An 8489-nucleotide genomic window follows, 5' to 3' on the forward strand; every position below is an offset into this window, starting at 1 on the left:
TCTCCTGTATGAGCGGTAGCCCAACAGGCATGGGAGAATGTGTCGATGGACATGAAAATATACTTAAGCTTTCCAAAAGGAGCATAGTGTGTGACATCCATTTGCCACAAGGAATTGGGCTTGAGTCCCCTGGGGTTTACCCCTGGCTGTTGCAGAGGCGGTACCTGTAGAAAGGGTTGCTGCCTCTGCATTGCCTTGGGATAAAAGCCCAGGCAATCCTTGGTGACCTCTAAGATGCTGTAAGAAGAAAGGGGTCTCTCTCTCCTTAAGGAGCATATGAGTCTGAATGCTGTCAGAAAGCAATGGCCATGAGTTTCTTGAATTGAGCTGAGCCATCACAAATGTGGACATATCTTTTTGGTTTCTTATCTGCCCCTGGGTATACTACCACTGCAGCTCCAAATCTGCTCCCATCAGTGAAAACATTATAGGCTTTTACTAAGGGCATCCTCAGCCTCGGGATTCGGCTAGCATTGTTGCCGGCAGGGCTGTAACACTCGGGGCGGGTGGATCTCAGGCTGCCGGCAGAGCAGATGGGATGGCCCTGCCCCCAAGCCACCTTCCCCGAACCGGGCCTTCCCAGCCTTCCTGGAGCCAGTCGTGGTGCACCACCAAGGGTGTTTTTTTTTTTTTTTTTTTTTTTCCGATTTCTAAATGTGCCCAGCAGCGGCTGCCCCTGACTTGTGAATGCATTAGACTCCTTGGTCCGTGTTTCAAGATGGGTTGGGTGGGCGGCTTTTGCCTCCAACCCATGGGCTCTGCTCCGCTTGCCTTTCTGAAAAAGGAATCTATGGGTCCTGAGCATTGGTCCTGGAAGCCCTGAAGCTGGCCAGGGCATGCCCGAGGTGCTGCTTGTTACTTTGGCTGATTTTGGTTTCACTTCTGTTGCATTTCTGTATTCCTCCTTAAACTCTTCCCATGATTCCCATGTATCCCCAATAAAAACATTAGCCCCAAGTAGCCAGGGAGCCAAATGAATGGCCTCTGCCAAAACCTTTTGAGCTACCAGATCTGACAGATCCAGTCCCCTACTTTTAAGCATATCTCTTAGTGCTTTAAGCACTGAGTCCTCAGGCTTATTAGTTGCATTACCCATCTTTGGGGTCTTGCTTACCCCGAACTCTCAATTGGCTCCAATCCATTTGTTTTCTTTCCTTCTTTTCACCTTCCTTCGAGCGCCATGCTGGGTGGCAGTTGTGGGGGGTTCGAACCAGTGACCCCTGTGCAGTGATGATTGGGGATGAGTAAGCACACTGTTCTCGAGCCCATGCCGCCCCCAGTACCAGGATCACTCAGGCGCAATGGGGAGCCTAGTCAAGCAGGGACTCATTTATTGCAGGTGTTACAGAGCTTATAAAGGCTTCTGGAAATGCCCCCTCCCCCCGAGGGGGTATCTTAAGGATGGTCGTGTGCTGATCATGCAGTCCTTAGCAGTGTGGAAGTATCCTTCAGACTTTTAAAACAAGTCAAGCCATGCCCCAGTAACTTCCTCTCAGACCTTTGCAAGGTGGGGCCTTTTGGTCCCCACAAAAAGAGATAGTTTTCATCTGTTTTTAAACACTAAGAAAGCTTTTAGACTAAAGATAATTTTACAGCACTAATATTCTACCTATTTCAGAAAGCATTATGCAGATTGAAATAATTTTGGTAATTGTTACAAGTGCTTAGCAAGAATTCTTAGAAAACAGAATCAGCTTCTGCCACTGCTTTTGGTTGCTCACCAGAACAAGATGGTAAGACACTATTGCTGAAGATATCACACATTTTGCTCATAAGACACAGAGAATTCAAGCTGGAACTTAATTCTAATCTTATTCCTTATTGGTTAGAATAGAGTTTGAAATGGCTATGCAGGCTGTGGGGATTAGAAATCTCATCAAGAGACTTCCCAACTGTAAACCCTCCCTGCTAAATTTCCAAAGTGATGGGCAGCATGTGCTCGCTGATATAATAGTGACATGGATTTTTGGATGATAAGCAACTCCTTTCATATTATACTTGAAGCTTGATCTAATAGAGAGGACCCATGCCTGGTATTGTATATCTGGACAAAAACCAATGGCTTGGGAAATCATAGGTGCTAGGAGGGAAACCTACTACTATTGTTTTGCTAAATGGACTTGCAATAAAGTTGTCTTCTCAATATATATGTGCGTGTCCATAGACTTTATATTCCTTTTTGTAATGGGTAACTGCTAATGAAGATGTATGCCTGGTCAATATAATGAGGATAAGTAACTGCTGAATGCTCAGTTACAAATAGGAAACCTGCATTTCCCACTCCAAGGTCAGGGAACACTGGAGAAGAGGGGTGAGAGAAAATGTAAGAGCCAGAGGATATGGAGGAGTGCTATGAAACACTGCAATCAGCTAAGACGTGACCATTGCAGTTTCGTACACACAACAGCTTAGGCACCCTTGGGTCTTTCAACATTCCATCATTCATGTGGGTGGTGCCCATGAGGCCCCACAACTTTTTGTGGACAGTGTCAGTTAATGATTGCCAGGGGAGGGAGTTCGTTTTTCTTTGGTGTAGCTACTGCTAAGTTACCCATTATTCAACAAATTACTCTTTACTTATGCTCACATAAGCAGCCATAATTAACCTCAAAAGTCAAAAGAGAAAAAATGGCATATATCCTTGAGAACAGATTAGCTGGGATGAAGTTGAGCATCAGAGAGGGAGGGGATAAAATAGGGTAATGTGTTTTAAATGTAGTACTATTTTGTATTATGTACATATACATACATGAAATTTCCAAAAAATAAAGAGGGGGCTGGAGAGATGGTCCAGCAGTTAAGATCACTGACACATCTTGCAGAGAATCTGGGCTCAGTCTCCAGTACCCACATGGTTGCTAAAAAACACTCTTTACTCCAATTCTAGGGGATCCAACATCATCATCTGACCTCTGTAGCATTACACAACATGGATGAACTTACACACATGCAAGGAAAACACTCATATATATAAAATAAGTATAAGTAAATAAATAATTTTTTAAAAAGAAAGTAATTTATCAAAAGATATTAACCATGGAATATTGTCAAGGGCTGATGAATTCATGACCTGAAGCTTGGCAGAGAGTCACAAGCTACTCTTGGCACACTGAGAATTGGAGGAAGAACGCTTCCACCATGGGACTTTCCCTGTTCTTTGCTTATGTAGTCTGAGTTGACAGACTATGACAGACTATGCTTCCCTTATGATAAGTAGTCTAGGAGACATAAATAATTAATTCTGTTTCAGTTTTGGGGCACAGGAGTTTCTCAGTACTGTAGGCTTGGCATATATATATTTTAGTAGTTGCTAAAAGTAATAATATATATAGTTGCTAAGAGTAATAACAAACAGAACACCTTAAGGAGGTGGCTATTCTAAGATACTGTAAACTTTGTGAGGTGATTTATCCTTGGTTACTCCTTGGTTACTCCAGATCTGCTTTCTATATAAACTTTCTTAATTTCATAATAAATATGCATTGGCATACAATCCTCTGCATCCCCTGTGTCCTGATTTCTCCTGCACCTATTCCCAGGATCCCCAAGTCCTGAGAGGCTTGTGATAAAAAATGAAACCCTATTTCATAAAATGCTTTAAATAGAAGATAATTCAAACTGAAGTTGTAGTATATGTGCATACATTTTAAAAAATAAACAGGATGTTAGTACTATGACCAAATTTGAAGTATTCATCAAAAAAAATCCATTCAGTTTTAAATCTTTGCTTTTGCGTGTTTCTTGTACTGTGTAAAAACAGCAAAAGTTTGTCAATCTTTTAATTCATGAATTTAATTTCACACAACTTTCAAATCTAAAAATAACGAGATACAACATACTGAAATAGTAGACCAGAGGTACTTGATATATTTCAGAATGTTATAACTTTAAAATGTATTGTGCATTCACACATGAGAGGCATTATTTCACATATTTTTTGATAAATTTGCAATATTTCAATTACAAAACTGTGAAAATCAAGCACTGAATTTTCTCATAGGCTTAGAACACATTCATTTCACAGCATGCAGTGGTAAGCATACGGGTTTTTATTATATGCAGAAAGATACAAAGCAATGTAGCTGAAACTACACAATTTTTTCCATATGTCACATGCAGACATACATTCATAATTATCAGTTGAGAAGAAGATGACCATGAGCACCAGAAATTTTCATAGTGTTTCTATTACTTAAAAATATTAAACATTTTCTGAATTGTCACCAATATATCATATACAAATTTCATCTAACTTGACTCTACTTTAATAATTTACTTTAAATTTGTGCTGTACACGCCAGGGAATGATCTACCATAGTCATGAGTTTTTTATTTGTTTGTTCATTTGTTTTGAATGAATGACATTATTAAGTATATGGCAAGCCAAAGTAAGAGTATAAATAACAAGTAATAGATGATAGATGATACATAGATGATAGGTAGATAGATAGATAGATGATAGATAGATAGATAGATAGACAGGTAGATAGATGGATTGATAAATGTTAGGTAGATACATATATATATATATATGCATAGATACATAGATAGCAAAATATCATCAATATGGCACTGAAAATATCTAGCAAACTTTGACTAGGCAAATCACTATAAGGCCACCAGATACTGATCCCAATAGAGAAAGTCACTTGCAGAGCAAAGTTTCCCCTGGGATGAAGCTTCCAATTAAAACAACAAATAGCAAAATGTAAATATAATATTGTGAACTTAGGTGCCTGTAACTTCCAGCAGTAACAGACCAGAGGCCTATTTAGGTAGTCACTGGAGCTTCCAAATGAGCTTTCTCTCCATGGAGAAGCTTCCTCTGCTGGATTTTCAGCTTCTTTTTTCCACTTAAGGCAATTTTATAACATGGAATAAATAAGAGAAACATCTGCTGGGAATGGCTTATCATCTGGAAGTTCACAAGGGCACAGTGTTTTTTCTATTGGACAATATTGCTGTTCCTGTCCCTTCATGTAACAGAGTTAGAGGGGCCTGACCTTCCTTAGAGAAGACCTAGGGGTACAAGCTGAGAAAAACATTCTTGGATTTGAAGTGAGAGGCGATAACCCCACTTCCAGAACCAGTTTCTCACTGAACTAAAACATCACATGAAAAATGATCCCTAATATGTACAATATTAAACCCAAATTTGGGGACTATTGATTATATTCCCTCTCAGCTAAATGTGTGTTCCTGAGTTAACTGAAAATACTTTGCAAAACAATAATTAATATTTCTCAAGAGAAGCCATTATTCATCTAGAATCTTGGCAAGTAAATCTTTAATGATAGTAGATAACAGTTGTGATTATTGCCTTAAATGTATTTCATCCATCCCCAGATAAAGTGCACCAGGGATCATTATTTAAATTCAACAGGTCAGACAAATGAAGATTAAACTTTTAGTGATTCATTAACACTCGTAGCTAACTAGCTAAGTCCTATATGGATTGGTTAATACAGGAATGATTCTGGAATTGCTCACATTTTAGAAACATTTTTATGTCATAAGCAACTAAAATTTCAGTATTCATGAAATACTGTTAAAGATTGAAAACTGTGAGTAAATCTTATTGTTACTTGCATTAGTTTCCCTCAAACAACAGACATATAGGTGAAATATTAATGTTTCCTGCATTCCAAATATGATAAAAATATTAAAGTCATATTCTTGATATGGTCCAAGACTGTTTGTCTAAGGGAAACTCCATGTCCATGAAAACAAGGCAGAAATTATTTTATTAAAAAAAACTACAAAATGCTCAATAAAAATATGAAAAGGAGAGTTTAAACACTTTAACACCATTATCAAACTAACTGCCCAGAACCGTCTCTTTTCTTCACAACTCTAATGAAAGCACTTTTCACTTCTTTATTTCTGAGACTATAAATAAGTGGATTCATCATGGGGATCACAATAGTATAAACAGCAGAAGCCACTTGATCCTTTCCTAAGGAGTAATACTTGGTTTTAAATAAGTGAAAATCATGGTGCCATAGAAGACAGTAACTCCCAGGAGATGAGAGGCACAGGTGGGGGAAGTTTTTTGCTTTCCTGAGGTGGAATTGATTTTCAAAACTGTAGAAAGAATGGATGCATAGGATGAGGATATTGTGATCAGAGACACGGTTAGGGTGAATCCAGCAAAAATGAATATGATGATCTCAACTTTATATGTGTCATTGTAAGACAGTGCTAAAATTAGTGATGTGTCACAGAAAAAGTGACAGATGACATTACAGAAATGTAAGGTTCTCATGCAAATCCATAGCTCCAATAATATAGGACCCAGTGAGGAGGGCATGGCAGAGTCTTGTGGACATAACTGGGTAGTGTAGAGGGTTGCAGATAGCCATATAGCAGTCATAGGCCATTGATGCCAGAGGGAAACATTCAGCAGCAGCCAAAAGAACAAATGCATACTTCTGAATGAGACAGCCAGTGAAGGAAATGTTCCTGATGGAAGTCAGCAGGTTCTCTAAGGTTTTAGGTGTGATGACAGTTGAGTAACTGAGGTCCAAGAATGACAGGTGGGTGAGAAAGAAATACATCAGGGTGTGAAGCTGGGCATCTAGACGAATGAGGAGAATCATCCCTGTGTTCCCTAGCATAGTAGCCAGGTATATCAGGAGAAACAGCATAGGGAGGACCAGCTGGATCTCCTTGGAATCTGCCAGCCCTATCAGGATGAAGTCAGGATCGTTTGTGTAATTTAAGGTATTTATACTGAACTGCCCTGAACTGTAGGGAAATCAAAGGTGATGTTTAGGGTGAATGATTTTTAAAAGGTTCTTATCCATATATATATATATATAATATTACATATATGTTAGTATTTCTCTAATTGCTTTGGGTTTACTCATTAACACTATTACTTTTACAGAACAAGTTTGTGAAAAATTGATTGTTAATAATAGAGTTATATACTGACAGCTGAATTTATTATGCTAAAGATATCATTCTTCATATTATCAATGATTCTGTTACTAGTCTATGTTACTTCCTTAACAACACATTTAATTCAAAATTGCATTTTGGAAACAATAATCATCATAGAATAATATTTTGTCAACTCTACATGTCTGATCATACAAATCTTTATATAACTTTATAATCCACAAAGGCTATATGTTTACATGTTCTTTTAACAAAGTCCTTGTTTCATTTTAACTGATTTAAACCACTCCACTTTCTGTAATACTTACTGTGATCCAATATTTGTGAAAGGTAAAAAAAGAAATGAAGCCTTTCTTCCAATATCATATGCTGAAAACTTTCAAACTCTCAATATTTACCATGAATAACATAGGAAATACAGTCAGAGATCTGAAAATTTCCTTAGTGTAATAATTGTTTCTCTTGGGAATGTTATTTTGCTATTTTTGAGCATTTATTTTTTCAAAACTCAGAGTTACATTAGATCACCCTACACATGTGATGGTCAAATAGAAAGTTCTCCAGAAAGGTGTTTCAAAAGAATCTCAAGGAGATGGTGTGTTATATTCAGAGAGCAGTGCATGAGTTGTACAGCCATGATGTAAGACTGCTGTGAATCATGCAACATGTGGCCATTCTCAGGGACCAATTTCCCAGAAATATTACTGATATGATTTGAAGGACCAACTTCAAGGACTAGTTTAGCAAATGTTTTGTCTTTTCCTTCAGAGTTCACTAAGAAGCAGAATGTCCAATATGTCTCCTTTTTCAATACACCAAATTTTTTTTTTTGAGAGGAAAGGGTTTATTTGGCTTACATCTCCAAGGTCACAGTTCATCAGGGAGCCCAAGGTAGGAACTCAGGGTAGGAGCCTGGAGGCAGGAGCTGGAGCACAGACCATGTAGGAACACTGATTACTGGCCTGCTCCCCTGGCCCATGCTCAACCTGTTTTTTTTTTTTTAATTAAAAAAAAATTTTTTTTAATTAAAAGAAGCCATTCATTACAACAGCATTAACCTATTCAATAACATTTTTCTGAGCTAGGGTACATCTCTTTCAAAATTGGCTGTACATTTTTAGGTTTACAGAGGAATTATTACGCTTGTACAATCTTTTACTGATTATAAACTCTACAAGACATAAAATTAAATGAGGTTTTAATGTTTAGAAAAGATCTCCACTTCGTTGTTAAAATACAGTTTCATACAGAAAAATTCATTTTAAGGCAACTGACATTGAGACGTTTTCACATGCATTTCTAATCTCTATATATATGACTATTACTGGTCACAGTCACTTACTTTCTGAGTTCCGTGGCATCTGAGTATGAATATAAACTCGTCAGATAAACAGCCTTCTTCTCCCTCTAGAGCCTCCATACTCTGTCATCCCTGCCAATGTCCACTGTGTTGTCAGGACCCCCATCTATTGCCCCCATCTGTCCTTCTGATAAATCTAGTCAGCCAGAGGTCCCTGTTCCAGGAGGATCAGCTGTTCCTCATCTACAGCAATCCATTGTCAGTATTCCTTTGGATAGAATTGGGG

At 38.2% G+C, this 8489-nt stretch overlaps 1 pseudogene; it reads right to left on the minus strand.

The window, feature by feature from the left end:
• Positions 1-5813: 5813 nt before the first annotated feature.
• The window catches only part of LOC103725538, a 23496-nt pseudogene continuing 20820 nt past the window's right edge, over positions 5814-8489 (minus strand).

The sequence above is a fragment of the Nannospalax galili genome, unplaced genomic scaffold, assembly GCF_000622305.1.
Source record: "Nannospalax galili isolate Female #2095 unplaced genomic scaffold, S.galili_v1.0 scaffold2789, whole genome shotgun sequence".
Taxonomy (NCBI): Eukaryota; Metazoa; Chordata; class Mammalia; order Rodentia; family Spalacidae; genus Nannospalax; species Nannospalax galili.